Source organism: Pelodiscus sinensis, chromosome 19 (assembly GCF_049634645.1).
Source record: "Pelodiscus sinensis isolate JC-2024 chromosome 19, ASM4963464v1, whole genome shotgun sequence".
Lineage (NCBI taxonomy): Eukaryota > Metazoa > Chordata > Testudines > Trionychidae > Pelodiscus > Pelodiscus sinensis.
The window spans coordinates 23,108,273-23,129,957 of NC_134729.1; the positions used below are offsets into that span (position 1 = coordinate 23,108,273).

Genomic DNA, 21,685 nt, shown 5'->3' on the forward strand with positions numbered 1-21,685 from the left:
GGGGAAACCGAGTTCAGTGCCTGGGCTGTTTGCTTGTTTGCGAGCGTGACCTCTCTCAGCACCAGCCAACTGACTCTTTACTGAGAGAACATTTCCTCCCCCCAGGGAGAGCCTGTCTCAGAAACGGCTTTGCAAGCTAAGGCCAAAGCAGCCTGTGCTGGCTGGATGAGGGGAAGATGACGAAAATATGAACCTGCTCTTGTTAACTGTGTTTACACAGGAACAGATGAAAATCAGACCGAAGGGAAGAATGACGCAGGGTAGATGCCTCTCCCTGAGTTTGTGATGGCTCCAGTGCATCTGCCTCACCCCACGGGCAGCACTAGCACAGAACAGCTGTAGGTCTTGCCTTATGAGTTGCTGTGCCCCATTACACACTGTCTAGGAGATGTGCAAGACATGAGTAGCAGAGAGCTGGGAGGCTGAAGCAACATTGATCCCAGAGAGAAATGATGATGGTGCTCAGAAGATCCAGGGAAGAGGAGGGGAGGAAAAAGCATCCCTAGTGAGCAAAACCCAATAATCTCACTCACTCCAGCGTAGGCTGGATACAAGGAAACTCTGGGAAACCGCAGTGCACTCACTGTTTTGTTTTTCCCCTCTCTGTGTGACTGCTTCCGTCAAGTGTTCCCAAACAGGTATTGCATCGATTCTCTTCAGTCAGGGGATGGGCAAGTTGACTTAGCCTTTGCACTGCAGCACAGCTTCAGGAGAAGCCAGGGAGGGGAAGAGACTACATGAGCAGAGGGTCCTGCTGAGTCCCCATTCTGTACTTTCTAATGGGGGTGGTCTCCTCACTGAGTGAATGGAGCAGGATCTCTCAGTGAACCTCCTGGTATGTGACAGAAGGTTACAATGAGATGAGGGACTGACCCACAGAGGGCTCAGTGGAGAGGGTGTTGGGCCACTGTCTCCAGAATGATAAGCCAGGGTCTGCAGGAGGCGGACAAGGTGGGGGAAGGTAACAGAAGAAACCAAAGAGCATTTCCCAATGGAGTAGGAAGAAATGCTGATGCACCATGGTCTGGCTCTGTGTGGAAGACTAGTGATTTTGTTGTTCTGACATAAAAGTGACAACAAATCATAGCCTGCCATACAGCACGGACCCCGTCTGCCCACGGACAGGACACAGCTCGGTACAGCCTGAGCCCTAGTCACCATACAGCACGGACCCCCTCTGCCCACGGACAGGACACGGCTCAGTACAGCACAAACCCTAGCCGCCATATGGCCTGGACTCCATTCACCCACCAACAGGACACACCAGTGTACATCATGGACCCCGGCTACCCACCATCTGGCCATGCTGCCATACCATCCCAATCCTATGTTAACTTCAGTAGAACTTACTGAGCGAAAATCAAGCCCAGGGTTAAGTGCTTCAGTCAATATGGGCTTGTTTAGACTAGACTGTAAACTCTCTGGGCAGGAATTGTGAGTTGCTGTAAGACTCTGCTCCTGTTCTCCTGGAAGTCAGAGGGAGTTTTGACAATAGCAGCAGGAGTATTTTGGTAAAGCACTGTGTAGTAAGGGGTTCTGTTCCTAATAACATTATGCGCTCATCTTCTATTCCCTACCATGCACAGCATTTTGAAAAGGAAGCCTCAGTTCCACTTGCAGCTGGGGAAAGATGAAGAGATTTGACCAAGGAATCACAGTAAGTCAGTGGCAGAGCTGGGACTAAATCCTCCCCCTAATAACAATGAGAGCTGTTGGATGCTAAAGCCTTTGGAAAATCTGAGTTTTATCCAGGTGCCTACATGGGCACTGAGCTCTGGCTGTGGGAGGGTCTCTCTCTACACACTAATTCAGGGTGCTGACTCCTCCAGCAATGGGTAGAGAAGGCCTGGCATATCCTCCTATGCTGGCCCTTGATTTCTATTGGGGTTTTGAAAACCTAAAAGATGGCAACTATTTGAATAGCACCTAAGTGACTTAGGAGCCAAAGTCCCATTGACATTCTATGAGACTTATAGGCTATTGAAAATGTTACCCTATAATTATAGCTACCTATGGAGGCTTTATAGGAAACTGATCTAGCATGGGACAAAAGTCCTTTGGTCTCCTAAGATCTGTGCTCTAAGGTTACAAACACAGGCTGTATTCCCAGCAGCCACATAGCAACTCCAGGCTGTCAAGATTCCATGATTCTTTGCAGTTGGTACTGAATGGGAAGCATTCCCTAGTGGTTAGAACATAGGCTGGCACTCACGATGCCTGGGTGCTATTTCCAGTTCTGACACTGACTTGCTGTGTGACCTTGAAGGGCAAGTTTCTCCCCTCTTCCTGGGTTTCTGTTTCCTTAGTTGTAAAGATCACAATTTCCACCTGTTAGAGAAGTTACACTAATTAGGCTAGAGAAAGCTCATAGAGTTCACTCGGTTATCAATGAAAGACAGATATTCATAGCTGTTGTTTTCCCTCCAGGTAACAATTATTTACACTGGGTTTGATAATAAACAAAAGTGATTTTATTAAGTGTTAAAAGTAGGATTTAAGGGATAGGGTCCAGAGTGACCTAGACAGATTGGCGGATTTGGCCAAAAGAAATCTGATGAGGTTCAACAAGGACAAGTGTAGAGTCTTACACTCGGGATGAAAGAATCCCAAGCATTGGTACAGGCTGAGGACTAACTGGCTAAGCAGTAGCTCAGCAGAAAACAACCTGGGGACTACAATGAATGAGAAGCTGGCTATGAGTCAACAGTGTGCCCTTGTAGCCAAGAAGGCTAACGTCATATTAGGGTGCATCAGGAGGAGCTTTGCCGGCAGTTCTAGGGAAGCGATTATTCCCCTTTATTCAGCACTGGTGAGACCACATCTGGAATACTGCATCCAGTTCTGGGGCTCCAATTATAGACAGGATGTGGACACATTGGAGAAAGTCCAGCAGAGGACAACAACAATGATTAGGGGGCTCAAGCACATGATTTATGAGGTGAGGTTGAGGGATTTGGGCTTATTTAGACTAGAGAAGAGTGGAGAGAGGGGATTTGAGAGCAGCCTTCAACTACCTGAAGGGGGGTTCCACAGAGGATGGAGAGAGGCTGTTCTCATTGGTGACAGGTGGCAGAACGAGGAGCAATGGTCTCAAGTTGCAGTGAGGGAGGTCCAAGTTGGATATTAGGAGAAACTATTTCCCTAGGAGGGTGGTGAAGCACTGGGATGGGTTCCATAAGGAGGGGGTGGAATCTCCATCCCTACAGGTTTTTAAGTCCTGGCTTGACAAAGCCCTGGCTGGGTTGATTGTGTTGGGGTTGTTCCTGCTTATAGCAGGGGGTTGAGCTCGATGACCTCCTGAGGTCTCCTCCGGCCCTAGGATTCTATAATCTTTTTCTGACCTGGGAACAACTGCCCCATCTCCCCTCCTTAGAATTCTTTGTCTCTTCCTGTGTCCTCTTGTGATGGGGAGCAGTCTGTAAAGCCAGCTAAAGACCATCATCATTCACTTCCCATCCCTTAAAAATAATTTCCCCAGGTCAGGAATCCTTAATTCAGTTCTCCATGCAGCACCCCTCCCATTAAATTCCTTGAGTACTACTAATAGCTTTCACTAGAAGACCTACATTAATAAACATGGTTACACTTCATACTTCTAACTTCACATACAAGATTGATACATGCACACAAACAGAATATACACATTCCAGGGATCACACGCTCTTAAATGACAGGTTACTTGCTCTGTTTTGCATAAAGCATAGTTGAGTTCTGTATATTCACATTCATATACAAATAAGGGGGGTCAGTGTCACAGCTGTTGCTGCCCTGGATGGGCAGTCACATGGGAGCTGGAGCAACATTTACAGCAGGAAACCCACTGCCAAAGAAATTCAACAGCTCCACTACACAGACGCCTGTGATGAAGCACCAAAAGGCATGTCCCCGCCATGCCCGCCTGCCGAGGGCAATGCTCACGCGAGTCATGACAAATGAAGTCTGCAGACATTCAGAGGGCAGCAGCACAGCCATTAATGTCCAAAATTGCCAGGCTTGTGCCTACGGGACATGAAACAACATTCATTTTGCGTTGACCAACCTGCAGCTCTATCTTGATCGTTTTGCCACTGGCTGCTCAAAAAACCCTTCTTCCCAGGTAGCTGTGACCTCGGTGCCCTATTTAAGCAGAGAGAGTAACGTCATCACAAGCCTTAATGAGGAAAGTAGTTAGAGGACAAAAGCCCCTGTGGTGAGTTGGATATTGGGTCACTATCCCTGCTAATGTCACACTGCCATTTCATGGTATTTTTAGAATTCTCCCTTTTGTAAAGCAAATTCATTCTTCAATTGCTTAAAAGCACAGGGGCTGCTGTCCTCTAGCAGCTTACTGGCAAGAGACTAGCTTCTTCTGGCTCATGGAAATTAGCCATTCCCCAAGAACAGTGCTTGGAAACTGAGATTATGGACTGACGAGAAACTGCAACTCCAGAGCCAAACTTGGGGACTGTTCCGGGCCAGACTCAGTCATCCTCACCAGCCATTAACACTAAAAGCAGCAGAATACAAAGACTGGAGATAAAATTGCCAAAAGCGTCCAAGTGTCTCATAGACTCAGACTCATAGACTTTAAGGTCAGAAGGGACCATTATGATCATCTAGTCTGACCCCTTGCACAGTGCAGGCCACAGAATCTCACCCACCCCTCTTAGAATAATCCTCTCACCTATATCTCAGATATTGAAGCCTTCAAATACTTGGAAGGTCCCAAGATGCAGAGAATCCTCCAGCTGTGATCTGTGCCCCATGCTACAGAGGAAGGTGAAAAACCTCCAGGGCCTCTGCCAATCTACCTTGGAGGAAAATTCCTTCCTGACCCCAAATATGGCGATCAGCTAAACCCTGAGCATGTGGGCAAGACTCACCAGCCAGATACCCAGAAAGTTTCTATAGTAACTCCTATAGTAACTCCTAGTGTCACAGCTGTTCATTTTCAAAAGTGATTTGGGTACTTAAGAAGCCTAATTGAAAGTTAAAGGATGCAGGCTCCTAAGTGGTTTAGAAACTTACACCACATCAAAGTGGTTCCGAATCAGACATCCAAACCATGGGTGCTATTTAAGGGGAGAGAGTGGAGTATGTAGCCCCCTCTGGGCATGTCTACACTAGCAAATTATTCTGAAATAACTAAATTTGAAATAATAACTCCTAAAATAACTATTTCAAAATAAGCTTATTCCCCAAAGAAAGCCGGAGTACAGATTTTGAAATAACGGGCCTGGTAGTGTGGCTGCTCCACTTATTATTTCAAAATAAGGGGGGTTAGTGTAGACCAGGGCTCTGAAGTTTGAACTTATACTTGAGGTCTGCTCTAGTCTAGCCCCAGAAGCAGCTCTTAACTGCACCAGCTTTGCCTTTGGACCAGGGAGTTTGTTTATAAACAGAGGGAGGCAGGGTGATTAAGATAACAAAGGGCTTGTCATTTCAAGTAATTGAAGGGTCCTTCCGTGATCATGAAAACATAATTAAAAGATGGGGGGGGGGAGGGGGAAGAGTCGTCTGCATTAGGACCACATCTGCCAGAGCTTTCTCCTCTCCCCCACTGTTGGTGGGGCCTTTTCTCCTCCCCGCAGCACCCCTGGGCCTTGTCTCTCACCCCTCCCCCAGACTTTCCCCATCCGCCAAGGGCTGTTCTTCCCTCCCCCATCCCCTTTCCTCCCCCCCTCCCCCGGTCCCCATCCATCAGCGGCCTTTTCTTTCCCCGCACCCAGCCTCCTCTGGGCGGGGGGGTCTTTTCTCTCCCCCAGCCTCCTCTCTGGCCTGCCAGGGGCCTATTCTCTCCCACTAAGGCACCCCTCCAGTCACCAGAACCTGTTCTTTCTGCCTCTAGCCCCCCCCCCCCAGCTGCCAGGGACTGTTCTCTTCCCCCCAAGTCTCTCCCAGCCACCAGGGAGGGGCCTGTTCACTCCCCCCCCCCCCCCGCCCAATCTACCCCAGCTGCCAAGGGCCTGGTCTCTCCCCCTCATGGCGCTGTGGCCAAGGCCGGGGAGAAGGGTTTGGGGCAGGGGTATTACTTAGTGATGTGCTGACAATCAAGATGACGGAGCCCCAGCCGCTTGGAGCTGCCCCCAGCGGACACTCTGCAAGATAGCTCTCCCCAGTGGCCACTCCCATGTCGTGTCCCTCTGAACAGCAGCCCCTCCCTTTGCAAGTTAAGGAAAACAGCCCATTTCCGAGGGCTTCCAGTTGTCCTGGCACAACCAAACCCTGACCTTGCTTTCCTTTAGAAGAGGAAGCTGCAAACCAAATTTAGTGGCCCTAGCTCTTACCTTTTAGGAGGAATTCTTGAACAAACGGACTCGCAGACAGACACATTCTAAAATATAGAGAGGAAAGATTAGATACAGTGCTCCTGTCAGCTAACTGCTAAGTTCTTTGCCAAAACAATAGAGTTTTCAAGTGTCTTAGTAGCCCCTGGAGCAGGCTCTGCAGGGCCAGTTGGGTGGGATCCTAGAATCCCAGGCCTGATTTCTAACCCTGAGTGTGGGGTTCTACCCCCCATCAGAAGCATCCAAAAAGGAGCAGCCCCTGCAAAGCCTCAGGCGCCTGGTGACAGGATCAGGTGGAGTGGAGCTAGTGCATCACCTTAGCCGTGACGTCCTCCTGTCTCAAGAGAAAAAGGACCAGTCAGAGACTTGGATGCCCATAGGAATCAGGGAGGATTCATGGCAACTGGCACCCTGGGATGGACTCTTCTTCCTCTCTAGTGACCTCCCATGCCAGACCTGCCCCCACTGTAGGAGGAGCTCCTGCCTCCATTCCTTCCATCTCCCTAAGGCAGCTGTTTCTTAGCCGCTTCTCGTTGGCAGATTTCTCTGTCTGGTGTTAGTAGCTGTGTTCTTCCATCCCCATGGGGTTGCATCTCTGGCCCCACAAAGTAGCAGAGCTCCCTATCCCAGGTGGAGTATCCTTAGTGCCTGGGGAAGGGGGATTGATCCTTAACTGAGTAGGGGGAAAGAGACAGACTCATCCGCCAGCTGGGGCCAATGGGAGGGTGATCATTTCTTTAGGGGTCCTGTCGCCTGTTTTCTGTCAATGTTGCTTTTCTGCTGAGTTCTGGTTTCCAGCTGGGTTTCCTTACCTCTGGCATAGCAGCAGTTAGTAGAGCCAGTAAATCTGCTCCCAGGCCAGATGGTTAATATCCCTGCCTGGGTCACTGATGGACAGTCCCAACTAAGACACCAAGTTCCCTAGTTTGGGGAATTGTGCTGAGTTCTGCTGGAAGGGAAGAGAGGGGGCTCCATCAGCATTCAACTCTCATCTCCCAGTCTCCCCTGGGCCAGGTGTCTTTTTCCCCAAAATCTCTCCGTGGGAGACACCCTCAGCTTTCTCTGCCTCCTGAGGGATCCTGGAGCAAAGGGATGTGAGTAGAGCCTTCCATGAGCACTTGCAGCTGCTTCAGGAGGACAAGAAGGAACCCAAGGCCGGGGCTATGAATCTGGCTGGAGCAGGGATTGGAACATGGTCCCCTTAAAGGCCCTGGGTCTCCACTGAACCAGGAGAAGATGGACTTCACTCGTCTTTCTCGTTCCCTGCTGTAACTCTGCCCTCCCAAGGGAACACTCCCAATCCACAGCTCCTGCAGCTGTAGGTCCTACAGCAGGGGTGGCCAACCCATTCTGGGCAAAGAGCCAAAATAGCAGTGGATCCAGTGCAAAGAGCCGGGGCAAAGTTGTCAAGCAAAAAAAAAAACCCCTCTAAAAAAAGGCTCTGCCCCTTTAAGAAACCGCAGTTAAACACATTTTGAGGTTTTTTTGGCCACAGCAGGTTCCCGCTGCCTGCCACCATCTTTGTTTCTTCAACTTTCATGGCTGTGCCAGATGACTCCCCTGCCCAGGTCCACACAGGGAGCCGGAAGGAGAGAGCCATTTTGGGGGGTATTGGGGTGGTTTTCAAGCCACGGGGGGATGGGGGAAGAGCTGCATGTGGCTCGCGAGCCTCGGGTTGGCCACCCCTGTCCTACAGCCTATCGGAGCCAGTCTGACGATGCCTGGAGTCAGGATCAGAGGTCACTTACATCAAATTCAGGGAGGGGGATGGTGGTGAATCAGAACTGGGCTCTGCTGCTCCTTATGACTTTGGCTCTCTCCTGGGACACTGGACCTGATGCAGCAGTTGCCAGGCTGTGGGGGAAGGAGGCAGGTCAGGATCAATAGACCAGTGCACATGCTGTGCAAAGAGCCCACCCCCATCCCCAAGGCCTGACACATTGTGCTCAGGGTGGAATATCTGATTCATCGGTCATGGTGCTTGAGAAGGGGATTGCCACAGTGTGTCATGGGCTCTCTCAGACAATGCTCAGTGTTTGGGCTGTTCATCAACAGCTCATCAGGATGGAGACAGCCCCCTTGCCCCTCGCTGGCTTGAAAGTCCCAGGTGAGATGAAAGGAGGGACTATGAGGACAATTCCCTCCCTCCCTGCCTCCCCAAATCTCAGTGCCAGTAGGAGAGAAGAGCTGACTCCCTGTGGGCCCACCTGGGTCTCTAGGAAGGAGTCTGTGACTCTTCTGTGAGCACTATCTCCTGGATCTCCTGTTGAAGCTCTCACTCCCAAAGCCAGCCAGGGCCCTGATATTAAGCTCCATCTCCTTCCCCTGTCCCTGAAGAGATGGGCCCAACATAGCATTGCCCTGACCAAGGATGGCCCACGGGGGAGCAGGCTAGGAGGACAGACTGGAAAATGGATTTCCATTCTCCCCTTTCCTGTTCCTGCCAGCACTAAGATAAAACTGCCCCTGCCCCTCCTGACTATGCTCACCTCCAACATGTATCGGAGCCGGTCTGTGTCTGGGATGCATCCCAGCATGGCACGCTCAAGGTCAGACAAAGCCTGCAAAGGAAGGGACAGCCATAGGTCACAGCACGGAAGTTGGGAAAACTTCTCCTCCCTGTCATTAGACCGCTGCTTGGCCAATCAGCATGGAGACCCTGTGAGGTGGGAGACTGAGAGGTCTCAGCAGACACCCCAAAGGTCACCACTACCAGAGGGGACCAGTCTCAGAGCACTACTCCATCCCCACCTCTCACAAAGCCTGTGAAGTTGCCCCTGCCTTGAACCTCTGTTCTGACTGACTGATGTCAGGGTCTCTCTATGAGGTCATCACCTCCCCATCACATTTCTCCAATAGGCTGAGATCCTGCAACAGGTCTTTGTGATGTCACAGCCACACCCACCCCTCCCCTGCAAAGCCAATGTCCCACCCCTAGCCACCAGCCCCTTGGAACGCACGGTGATCCAAATACAGTGCCCTCAAATGAGCTACAGACCATCGAGTGCTCATAGTTGTCATTCAGCAAGTATTTGAGAAGAATGGCGATGCCTGGATTAACCCTTTGATTTCTGCGCAGAGACAATAATTGTAGAGAAGCAATATAATCAGTCAAATACATGGTCGCTGGTGACTTATAAGGACCTGAAAGTTCCCTGTCAATAGCCACAGTCAATCAGCGTTGAGATTCTGAGAGCTGGGAGGCAAAGGGGTCTCAGCAGATGTCCCAAAGGATAGCCCAGGTCATCTCCATTAGGGGATCAGTCTCAGAGCACTATTCCAACCCCACCTCTTTGTGGGGGTCTCCTACAGTGACAGCAAGCCACGCCCCCATCCCGCAATATACACACCCCTCTGTGGTGGAGAGAGGGAAGGAGAGAAAAGGGGGCAGAAGAAGAGAAAGAGGGACGGAAAGAGGAAAAGGGAAACCGAAAAGGACAAACTTCCAATGTCCCCAGTGATTCTACAGGACAGAGTCCTTGGTAGGAAATCAAATCACCTTAACCAAGTGGTTTCTATGCCTAGAATTCAGATGGAACCAGGTGGATCAGACTGAACAGATTTCAAACCTCTCTGAGGCTCTTACCTTCTAAACAGGGGCTACAAAATCAGTAGTAAGGAAGGAGAAAACTCCGACCTGGTTTCTCCTTAGGCTCACGTACATTAATCCTTATTCTCTTTCAGTCCTCAAGGAGAGACCTTGAGAAGGACCCTCGCTGCTGCAGAACCACGGGAGGCTCTGAGGTTGCCCCACCTTGCGCTTCCATCCTGCCTGGCCGTTGTCAGGGTCTCTCTGTGATGTCACCACCTCCCTACCACCGTTCGGCTGAGGTACTGCAACAGGCCTTTGTGATGTCAGAGCCACACCCGCCCCACCCCTGCGAGGCTGGGGTCCTGCCCCTAGCGAGCCTCTTTCGATGTTTGAGCAGCTTCCCGTGGATCATTCCAGACAATTGAGTCTGGGGATCAGTTGACTGCACAGCAAAGCCCCAGAGGCTGCTCCCTCGGCCATGCTCAGTTTTTCATTAATTAGTAGACTTTAAAAGGCCAGAAGGGACCATTAGAGCATTAAATCACATCCCAGCCCTCTGGTATATCATAGGCACATGCCACAAAGGCATCTAGTCTTCATTAGAAGACATCAAGATATGGAGACTCCGTCAATTGCTTTGGTAGTTGGTTCCAATGGTGAAGTGTCCTTGCTGTGAAATATTTGTGCCTTATTTCTAACATGAATGTGTCTGTTTTCACTTTCCAGCCCCCTGGTCTTGTTCTGCCTTTCTCTGCAATATTAAACAGCCCCTTAATGCCCAACATGTTCTCTTCAGGAAGGCACTTGGACACTGCAATGAAGTCACCTCTCAGCCTCTTTTGTAGAAATTAAACACATGTAGCTCCTTTCAGTAGCTCACAAGAAGGCGTTTTTCTCCAGCTGCCCAATCTGCAGTTTTTCAACATCTTTTTAAAATGTGGCCCCTAAACTAGGTTACAGTCTCCAATCTCAGTTTTACTGATGCTGTGTCACCTCCCTGCCCTGCTCACGCCTCTGCTCCTGTGCCTACTGCTAGCGGTAGCCGTATTCACCATAGCAACGCACTGGGAGCTCATGTTGAGCGGTTTACCAGCATAACCCCTGAATCCTTTTCAGAGTCCCTGCTTGTGTGGATACCGTTCCCCATTCCAGGGGTGCGGCTTGGGTGGGATCTTGCATTTGGCTCTGGGAAACCTGTTTTGTTGGCATGGGTCCAGCTTCCCACAGGATCCAGGCTGCTGTATGTCACTCCCCTGGCCTTGGCCTTATTTACCCTTCTGCTCATAGTTTGTCACCCGTACATGTTACCAGCAGGGATTCCATTATTGGCTTCTAGTCTACTGATAACAATTATTTAAACAATTAGGTCTTGAGAACCTCTTCAGAGCCCTAGTACCAAGAGCTTGTTCCTTACAGCCCAGCGGGAAAAGGACATCTAGACCTGCTCTTATAAAGGGGCTAAGAGCAGAACACATGCTTACGAGCTGTGTTATCCATAGGCTCTGAACAACACATGGGGATCAGCAGTTTACAAATATACTACAGTGCAGGCCCCAACTGTGCCAGTCTCCTGTCCTGTAAAATGGGAACAACACCTGAATTATCTCTGTTTTATAGGTAGGGAAACAGAGGCACAGAGAGGTGAAGACACTTGCTCATGGTAACAAATGGCAGGTCTTCTGATTGCTCTCCCCTGAGACAAATCTCTTAATTGCAACACAAGCCTGAGTATGATATGTGAGGAATTCTGAAGCTGGGAGCAAGCTCAGCCTTTGATGCAGGGAGTTTGTTTATAAACAGAGGCAGCCTGGTTAAGATTACAAAATGCTTGTCATTAAAGTAAACTAAGGATCCTTATATGATCTGGAAAGCATTGTCAGGTACTCCAGTCAACAGATAGGAATCAAAGCGTGGGAATAACTGTTGAGGATGGAGAGAAGTAAACAGTGATGTCCCCCAGGGGACCAGTGTTATTCAACATAAATGATCTGGAAAAAAGGGTAAACAGGTGGCAAAATTTGCAGATGATACAAAAATTATTCAAGATAGTTAAGTCCAAGGCAAACTGCAAAGGGATTTCACAAAATTGGGTGACTGGGTAACACAACAGTAGATGAAATTCAATGTTGATAAATGCAAAATAATATAATTCCAACTATACATATAAAATGGTGGTGTCTAAATTAGCTAACCCCATCAATAAAGAGATCTTGTAAATAGTTGTCTGAAAATGTCTGTTCCGTGTTTAGTGGCACGGATATTGGGATAACAGGATATTAGGACTCATTAGACAAGGGAATAAAACAGAAAATATCATATTGCCTCTCGATAAATTCATGGTGTGCCCACATATTGAAAACTGTGTCCAGATTTAATCACCCCATCTCAAGAAAGATATACTGGAGTTGGAAAAGTTACAGAGAAGGGCAACAGGAATGATTAATACTGAACACATTCTGTATGAGGACAGATTTAAAAAACTGGGACTTTTCAGTGTGAAAAATAGATGATTAAGTGAGAGAACTCTTTGCCAGAGAATGTTATGAAGGCGAGATATGGGGTTCAAAAAAGAACTAGATACATTCATGGAGAACAGGTTTCTCAATCGCTGTTAGCCAGAGAAGGCAGAGATCCAACACCATGATCTGTACATCCCTCACGTCTGTTTGCCAGAACCTAGGAATGGTGACGGGATGGATCACTCAATGATTGCGTGTTGTGTTCATTCCCTCTGAAGCACCTGGATTGGCCACGGTCAAAGATAGGTATAGAGCTTTGGGGACCATTGGTCTGATCCAGTATGGCTATTATGATGTTCTTACATGGAACCCAGATGTATCTGCTCCTGCTGTAAGCTACTGGACCCCCTCCCAGAGCTGAGATAGCCCAGGAGTTCGGGTAGGGCCATCCGTCCATCTGTTCCCCTGGGAGAATTAGTAACAAAGTGACAATATAAAAATTCTAACCCAAAAGTGACTCGCCACAAGATGTCAGAACATCTCAGTATTAGAGCTGATTGAACCTAAAATATTTTTGTCTTTTTTTAATATATATAAAAATCAGATAAAGGGCTCCTGCCCGCTAACTTCCAAATTATCTGCCCGAAAACTAGGGTTCAGCGCCCCAGTACCTCTGGGCCTGGCAGTACAGAGCACGGCGCCTCTTCTGTTATAAGAAATAAGCACTGCTCACACTGCTGAGGTAAGAGAGCAGTTTGCCCTATAGACTAGGGACCTTATATTCGTGAGTCAGCTCATATGGCACAACCAAACCCTTAAGTTGCTTTAAGTTGTGATCAGAGAAAGCTGCATATCAACTGTGGTGGTCCTGGCGCCCGTCATTTAGGAGGACTCGATCAACTAGACAAACTCTCTAAACTGCGTAGTAGATATCAGAGGTGAAAGTAAGCCAGTGTGGTGCACCAGCAAGAAACTGGCCAGCTGGGCACTTAGCTGCAGGGGAGGGTGGGGCGCTCCCGGCCCGGCTTCCTGCAGGCTGCCCCGCTAGAAGCAGGCAGCCTGTCAGGTTAGAGGGGTTGGCATCTGGGACTGGCCCAAGCCCGGAGCTGCCATTTTGGAGGGGCTGCAGCCACATTTACCTGCATTGCTGAGTGGTGTGTTTCCCTTTTTGTTGGCTAGGGAGGGAGGCAAAGGGCACCCACCTGCTCTCTGGGAGAGCAGAGGAGGAAGGCTCACAGGGTCTGTACTTTGCCTTACTCCCTCGTCAACAAACAGGAAAAAAAACACTCAGTAAGTGGGGTAAATGCGATTGCAGCCCCCTGCCCCCCTGCCTCACCCAGCCCTCTGCCCTGAGCCCTCTCCTCAAACACCCCAACCTTGACTCCTGCATCCCCATTCCTGAATCCTGCCCCCCCACATCCTCATATCCCCTGCCCTTAGCCCCTCATACGCCCCAATCTTGACTCAACGTGCAGCAGCAGCCAAAAAAGGAAACAGATTGTTCGGAATAATTAAAAAGGGGGTAGAGAATAAGACCAAGAATATCTTATTGCCTCTATATAAAATGATGGAACGCCCACATCTTGAATACTGCATACAAATGTGGTCGCCGCATCCCAAAAAAGATACATTGGCATTGGAAAAAGTTCAGAAAAGGGCAACAAAAATGATTGGGGGTTTGAAACGGGTCCCATATGAAGAGAGATTAAAAAGACTGGGATTTTCAGCTTAAAAAAGAGAATGCTAAGGGGGGGATATGATACCGGCCTATAAAATCATGACTGATGTGGAAAAAGTGAATAAGGAAAAGGTATTTACTTGTTCCCATAACATGAGAACTAGGGGTCACCAAATGAAATTAATAGATAGCAAGTTTAAAACAAACAAAAGGAAGTTTTTTCTTCACACAGCTCACAGTCAACCTGTGGAACTCCTTGCCAGAGGATATTGTGAAGACCGGAACTTTAACAGGGTTCAAAAAAGAACTAGATAAATTCCTGGAGGTTAGATCCATCAATGGCTGTTAGCCAGGATGGGTAGGGATGGTGTCCCTCGCCTCTATTTGTCAGAAGCTGGAAATGGATGACAGAGGAGGGATCATGTGATGATTCCCTGTTCTGTTCACTCCTTCTCGGGCATCTTGCATTGGTCACTGCTGGCAGACAGGACACTGGGCTAGATGGACCTTTGTTCTGGCCCAGTATGGCTGTTCTTATGTTCCTGCACCCCCACATACTCCAGTCTTCTGCCCTGAGCCCTCGCACTCCACCCCACACTTACATTTCTTACAGGTACTGTGGTATTGCCAGTCCCCCACTCTCCCCCGCCCCCCGTTTAGCTCCCCCTAAACAGTGGGGGTGGGTTGTGATAGGACAGTAAAAAAATTATGTTACTTTCACCTCTGAACCACACCATGAGTGTTCCCCAGACACCGTGGTATAGTCTGTATCCCCAAAGAGCTGGAAGTCTGACTAGACAAGGCACGAATCACTTTCCCCATGTTACAGCTGCTGAACCAATGCCCAGAGGGTTTAGGTGATATTGCACATGGACTCTGGGACGGAGATGGGAACTGAACACAGATTTTCTAAGCACTACTTCAATTCCTTATCCACAAGGACAGGCTTCTATTTGCGTTTCAGGGGGCTGTCTTTATTCCAGTGAAGGCGGTTGTGTAACTGCTCCAGCTGCCGGTACTGTGTAATTCAGCTTGTCTGAAAGGGAACCTGAAATGACAATAGAAAGAAAAATTAACCCTCTTGCCACACAGTGTGGCAGGCCTGTCGAAATGTCTCATTTTCACCTTCTCTTCATCCCCTCAAGTATTTGATGGCCGGGTAGATTTGCAGAGCACTGCATAGGATGTTGTCTGCACCAGCTCCCAACACCTTAATGAGCATCTCATAGGCAGCGCTTTGCAAGTGTTCTACGTGCTATCACCGGTTCAAATCTGCCCCTTGCTGGCTGTGGCTGAAAGTTACAGCTGAAGGCTGTTTGGTGGCCTGGCTGAAATTGAGTGATATTTTGTGACTTCCTAGCACAGGTCTGATGCTGTCCATGGCATTTGAAGCCTAGTCCTATACAGAGTCTTTAATTCATGCCAGGGCTGAGCCTTGGCACCCCAGCAGTTCATAGCCATAGTTCAGCGCCCTGGCATCTATGGGCTAGTAGTTCAGAGGCCAGACTCTCTTGGTCGGAGCAGTGTTTGTCCAAGTTACCCAGGAGGTACAGCGCTCCATTGCAATTCAAAGTGTAGCCACCGAGAAAGTCCTCTGCCCTGAACCAGAGCAAGCCTACAGAGATGGATCATCTCAGAGACTCAAAGGCAGCAGTCATTTGGAGAGAGGAAGTTGGACCTGGGGAAGAGTCAGTGTGGGGGTGTGGGAAAGCGTAGGAAAATCCCAGATCACTGTTCCTTCAGGGGCCTGGGAGCATGAGCCCCACTGATCGAAATAGGTCAGCCAAAGGCTACAGAAGAGGGTGGGGAAGGTTGGGCCCTTCTGGCCTTAGGTCTAGGAGGGGGCACAGCAAGACTCTCCTCTCTCCCCATCAAGCACAGATAGGTTTGGGAGATTATTAGACACTCCTGGGAAGGACTAAGAGTGATTAGATGAGTAGGCATGGGAGGCCCCAAGCCCTCACGGGAGATGTTGGGTCGTGTGACAAAGTAGGGATTTTATATGCCTTGTTATGTTGCATAGTGATAGAAATGTAGCCGTGTTAGTCTGGTGTAGCTGAAACAAAAAACAGGACGATGTAGCACTTTAAAGACTAACAAGATGGTTTATTAGATGATGAGCTTTCGTGGGCCAGACCCACTTCCTCAGATCAAATTGTGGAAGAAAATAGTCACAGCCATATATACCAAAGGATACAATTTTAAAAAATGAACACATATGAAAAGGACAAATCACATTTCAGAACAGAAGGGGGATGTGGGGGGGAGGTAAATGTCTGTGAGCTAATGGTATTAGAGGTGATAATTGCGGAAGCTATCTCTGTAATGGGTAAGATAGCTAGAGTCTTTGTTGAGACCCCCGTGCAGAGTGTCGAATTTTAGCATGAATGACAGTTCAGAGGATTTGTCCTTTTCATATGTGTTCATTTTTTTAAATTGTATCCTTTGGTATATATGGTTGTGACTATTTTCTTCCACTATTTGATCTGAGGAAGAGGATCTGGCCCACGAAAGCTCATCATCTAATAAACCATCCTGTTAGTCTTTAAAGTGCTACATAGTCCTGTATTTTGTTATGTTGCATGTGAGTTCTATTAGCCTATAGTAATCCATGTGTGTTCCTCAGTTTCCCAGAGTACTGCACCAGTACCTAGATGGTGATGGGATTTTCAGTATGATAGCTTCCCCCACATACACAATGGCCAATGCCCTTCCTAAACTGAACTAAATTTCCTGGTGGGATGCAACTAGGTGATGTCTTTTGCCTGGGAAGCAGATCTAAAGCTGGAGAAGAAACTAGGGTAGGGGGCAGGGAGCTGGGAGTGGGTCAGTCTCAACTGGCTACTAAGGTAGGTAGGGTGAGAGTCAGGCCCCTGGTTTTGGGCTCCCCTCTCCCAAAGATGGATTGTACTGACTGCTTCTGGTTACTGTGCTGATAAGTCTGTTCTATGCTGTGTCCCTCTTGACTAATAAACCTTCTATTCTGCCTGCTGGCTCAGAGTTACATCTGACTGCCTAGGAGGGTGTGGGGCCTCATGACTCCTCCAGACTTCCATTACAGGGAGAAAAAAGCCAGCTGGCCCAGTATGGAAGGCAATTCAAATGACCCCTGAACTTAGGGTCTACGTCTAGACTGGTGTGATTTTGCGGAAATACTTTTAACAGAAAAGTTTTTCCATTAAAAGTATTTCCACAAAAGCGCGTCTAGATTGGCACGGATGCTTTTGCACAAAAAGTGCTTTTGCACAAAAGCATCCATGGCCAGTCTAGACGTGATTTTGCACAAGAAAGCCCCGATCGCCATTTTAGCCATCGGGGCTTTTTTGCGCAAAACAGTTCTTCCCTGTCTACACTGGCCCTCTTGAGCAAGTATTCTTGCGCAAGAGGGCTTTTTCCTGAGCGGGAGTGTGAAAGTATTTGCGCAAGAAGCACTGATTTTGTACATTACAAGGTCAGTGTTCTTGCGTAAATTCAAGCGGCCAGTGTAGACAGCTGGCAAGTTTTTGCGCAGAAGCGGCTGCTTTTGTGCAAAATCTTGCCAGTCTAGATGCACCCGAGGGGTTGAGTGACAGTCCAGTGAGGCCAGAACTGACAACTCTGGTCCCAGGAAGCAGGACTGTGAGACCCAAGATGTGAAGTGTCAAGCCGCTGGTTGAGGAGGCAGAAACTGAAACGAGAACACACAGGTCCCAGTGAGAAGAGCTGTGAAGCCCCTGCCCCTGAGGGAGAAGTGTCCAGGCTAGGGAGGCACGGACTGGGAATGCACAGACTGCGATACTTTGAAAATAAAAGGGGAAGTGAGTAATTTGAATAAATTATACCCATCCTCACCTAGGGTAAAGGGACTATTGTTCTAAAGACCTGAGTGTATGTGAGCTATTTCGGGACTCGGGAAGAAATTGAGGCAGGGTGCAAGCAGGGCCACAAGGGGGCATCCTGGATGGCATCAGTTCACAGAGGCAGGGACTGTACACCCACCACACCAGTGATGACTCCTGGAAGCAACTTTATTGTCCCAGCTTCCATCAGATTATTGCTCTTCTGTTCTCAGTGGGTGGAGCCTCTGTGGCCAAAGAGTGAGGACATGGAGGGGTTTGGGTGCAAAGGATCTGGAGGACCAAAAGCGTTGGGCTCTTGTTATATGTAGACACAGTCTCAGCATTGCCACTGAGGCACTTTCTTTATTCACAGCACAGACACTGCGTTTCTGCCCTAGGACAAAGAATGGAGGGTGCAAGATGCCTTTGGTGGATTACGGAGCCGCTGGAGTAAGGCTTTGGTGTAAGTACCCAGTTGTGGGCCCAAAGATGCCTGGGCTCCAATAGATGCTATGTGCCTCCTGTAGAAGGGACACTATTAGAGAGTTTTAGTTAATGGACACTTTAGATTAAAGAGCCAGAGCATCTGATCACTATAGCAACATGAAGAGGCAGGAAGGAGAGGAAATGTGTTTCCTCCAATGTCTTTGCCTTGAAACTGCGACTCAATCAGCCTTTTAAGTACCTCTGATTTCCCATGTGGACTCACACACGTAAGAATGCAAGTGTTTACATGGAATGTTCTCACATGTATGCACATGTGTCTGGGCATACCCCACACCATGCTGTCATACCATGCTCAGGGATATCCATGCACAGCTACCTATGTACGTACTGACATGCACATAGATCGGAGATTCACCAACACTGAAAGGAATACAATGCCCTCCATCCCATATCTGCACACACTTGCCTCTGGCATGTATTCACTCGTCTACACATGTATGCTAATGCACACCCACTGCTCTCATACCTATACAGCAGTGGTCTCCACCCTTTTAAGTATGAGATCACTTTTTGAATGTAAGTGCAATCCAGGATGTATCTCAAACCCAGATACCCCTGCCTCGCCTCCTTCCCACCCCTTCTTCAAGGTCCCAACCCTGCTCACTCCATTCTTCCTCCCTCCCCCATCCTCACTCACTGTTATCAGGCTGGGGGAGAGGAATACAGACTCTGATCTTGGGCTAAAGGATCTGGAGTGTGGGAGTCCTGAGCTGAGGTAGTTGAGCAGCAGGAGGGTTCAGGGTGCAGGCTGTGGAGGGAGTTTGGGTGCAGGTGGACTCAGGGCTAGGGCAGGAGTTTGGGGTGCAGGATAGGTTCAGGACTGGGGCTTGGATGCTGGCTCCAGCTGGACACCGCTTACTACAGGTGGTTTCTGGGTGGTGGTGCAGAGGACTAAGGCAGGCTTACCCCTACTCCCAAAAGCAGCCGGCAAATTCACCATCCCTGCCCCTCTCCACTCTGTGGAGATGGGGTACAGGGTGGGTGGAGGGTCACCCTGACATCAGCACCCTTTCCTCTTCAAGCAAGAGCCTCCCAGGAGTGGGGGGCAGCTCCAAAGCAGAGGGCAGGAGCAGCACGGCAGTGCTGAGAGGAGCAGATGAAGTGCTGGCACTTGATAGCCTCCCGGTCAAACCTGTCAGGATCACCTGTCTGAGGCTCCAAGATCTACCAGTAGATCCCAATCTACTGGTTGGTGGCCACCCTTATACAGACACAGGCACTCAGGCACATGCATTCCCTCCTGTGTGCACAGGAGACTCAGAAACACTCAACCAACCACACGTACACAGCCACTCTCATCCTTCTGCACACACATGTTCAAGCGCAGAACTGTGCTTTTTGCATGCAGACCATGCCAAGGATGCACAGGAGGAACACATGCTCATCATACACATACATTCATGTACTTTTGCACACAAAGCCACTCCCCATTTTGGCACAGGCCACTCACAAACCCTACCGTCCCACCTCACATGAGAGTTCAGACACAGACCCTCAGCTGTGATTTTCAGAGAGATGCCGAGAACATGTTGCTCTGACCGATTCGAGGTGAAAATCTAGATCATGCTGTTAGTTATGCAAAAGCAGTTTCTTAGCAACTAAAACCATATTTACAGTAAAGGCAACACCCACTAGCCAGTTAATCCCAGGTTATTCCAGACAGGACAAAACAAAATCAGGCTAGTGTGGGCTAATAAATAAAACGTGATGAGTAACATTTGACTCTGAAGATGTTCATCAGGATGCACCTCCGGAGACTTCGTTAACTGTGCTGGTGCCTTGAGTAGGGCTGAATTTCACCCATCAGTGAGCATCCTGATTAATTGATTTGCTCTCATTTGGTTTGATGGTATTTTTAACCCAGACCTTCAAAGATATTTAAGCACTTCATTCCTGTTGATATCAGCTGTGCCTGTTAAGAGGGAAGTTTCTGAGTTGTGGACCCTTGTCCATTAGTACTGAGACCCAGCAAGTCACTTCAAAGAGGCTGTCAAAGAGTAGGGAGGGGAGGTCATTGTGCATCTGAGCTGACCCTGAAGGCCTTGAACTTCAGCTTCTAGAGATGAAACGCTCTTTGGCCAATTTCCTGTACCATCCAACCCTGCAATGTACGTGGTGACCTACTTATGGATCCATTCTGCCACTCATTAGCCATGCAGCTGGGACAAAGTCTTGGAAATTAGTGCTTCAGTTCAAGAATGCCAGCTTGCTTTTATAATGTTAGTGAAACATTGGGTGCTAACAGATCCTTACAAGTCTGGGAACTGGGCCCCTGCACAAAGAATACAAGTCGGGGATGATCTCTGTGCTCACTGCTGGGATGTTTTTGTGGGAGGATTGTTAGTTAAATCAGGTGTTATGATGTTTAACCTAGTGGTTAGGGTAATTCAAAATGGAGTCCTTGATAATCAAAATGGAGTCTGTGACCTTTGGCATTGTCAGTTTTGGCAGGCTTTTCCTCAGGACTGACCACTGAGGAACTGGACTAAACTGGTTCTTTCCCGCCAAAGATTCAATTTACCTCAGACTTTTCCCGCCAGAAAGGCTTTATAAGGACGCTGTCACCACAGCCTCTGTGCTGTCCACTCTAGTGGCAGCAAGCAGGCGAGTTCCTGCAGTTCACCCCCATGCAGCAAGGAGACAATCCAATGGTGCATAAAGCAGGGAGAAGAGGAGAACCATCCTGCTCACCAGTCAGTCGTAGTTCTATCCCTTTGCGAATCCTCTTTGGTGGTAGTCCTGAACCAGAGCATCATGGGACTCCCCAGCACGCCTCCCCAAGGCCTTTCAATTAGGCTACCCTGCAATCCAGGGCAACCCTGCAATCACTGTTACTAGTCCTGTGACGAGAAAGAAAAGTTACTGTATTTGGGGGCATTCCTGACCATTCATATACACTTACCCCAAGGGATAATGCAGTTGGTTTTTGGATTCAGGCGTCATGCCAGTATTTTGCTGTCACTTCCACTGCACTGTCATGTTTATGTTATATTAGATGTGTCGGATTATTCCCCCATTCCCTTCTCGTGTAAATTCATTCCCCCAGTAACACTGTTTCAGTTGATTCCACACTGCTTTATCTCTTCTTTTAATACGGTTGCTTAAAGCAGTGGTTCCCAACCTTTTTTATACCGCATACTGGCAAACCGATTCACAAACTTTTGGCGGTCCGGTAACATTTTATTTGCATATTTGCATATTTATTAGCCAAATAATGAATATGCAAACATGGAAATGAAATGTTACCAGTCTGCCAAAAGCTCCAGCCTCCAGAGCAGCCACAAACAGCTGGTTTCAGCTCTGGCAGTCACTACATGTTTACAGCAGCTCTGGGGGCCATGACTGGGATACATCCCAGCCCCAGAACCCCCCACTGCCGTCCCTAACCCCTAGAGACCCCCATCCCTCCACTACCACTCAGCGCC

The 21,685-nt window shown here is 48.7% G+C and overlaps 1 long non-coding RNA gene across 3 annotated transcripts; it reads right to left on the bottom strand.

Annotated features, from left to right (window-relative positions):
• Window positions 1–316: 316 nt before the first annotated feature.
• Window positions 317–20,926, bottom strand: LOC112544290 (uncharacterized). Of its 3 annotated transcripts, XR_012896717.1 has the most exons (6): window positions 20,782–20,926; window positions 9,853–14,983; window positions 8,756–8,827; window positions 8,015–8,120; window positions 6,267–6,313; window positions 329–4,116 (listed from the first exon to the last, which is right to left on the bottom strand). It is a non-coding gene; the product is annotated as an uncharacterized LOC112544290 (long non-coding RNA). The 3 variants fall into 3 exon arrangements; XR_012896718.1 differs by lacking the exons at window positions 9,853–14,983; window positions 20,782–20,926 and adding an exon at window positions 9,018–9,846 and having other exon boundaries at window positions 317–4,116; XR_012896716.1 differs by lacking the exons at window positions 9,853–14,983; window positions 20,782–20,926 and having other exon boundaries at window positions 317–4,116; window positions 8,756–9,010.
• Between the last annotated feature and the right edge of the window lie 759 nt (window positions 20,927–21,685).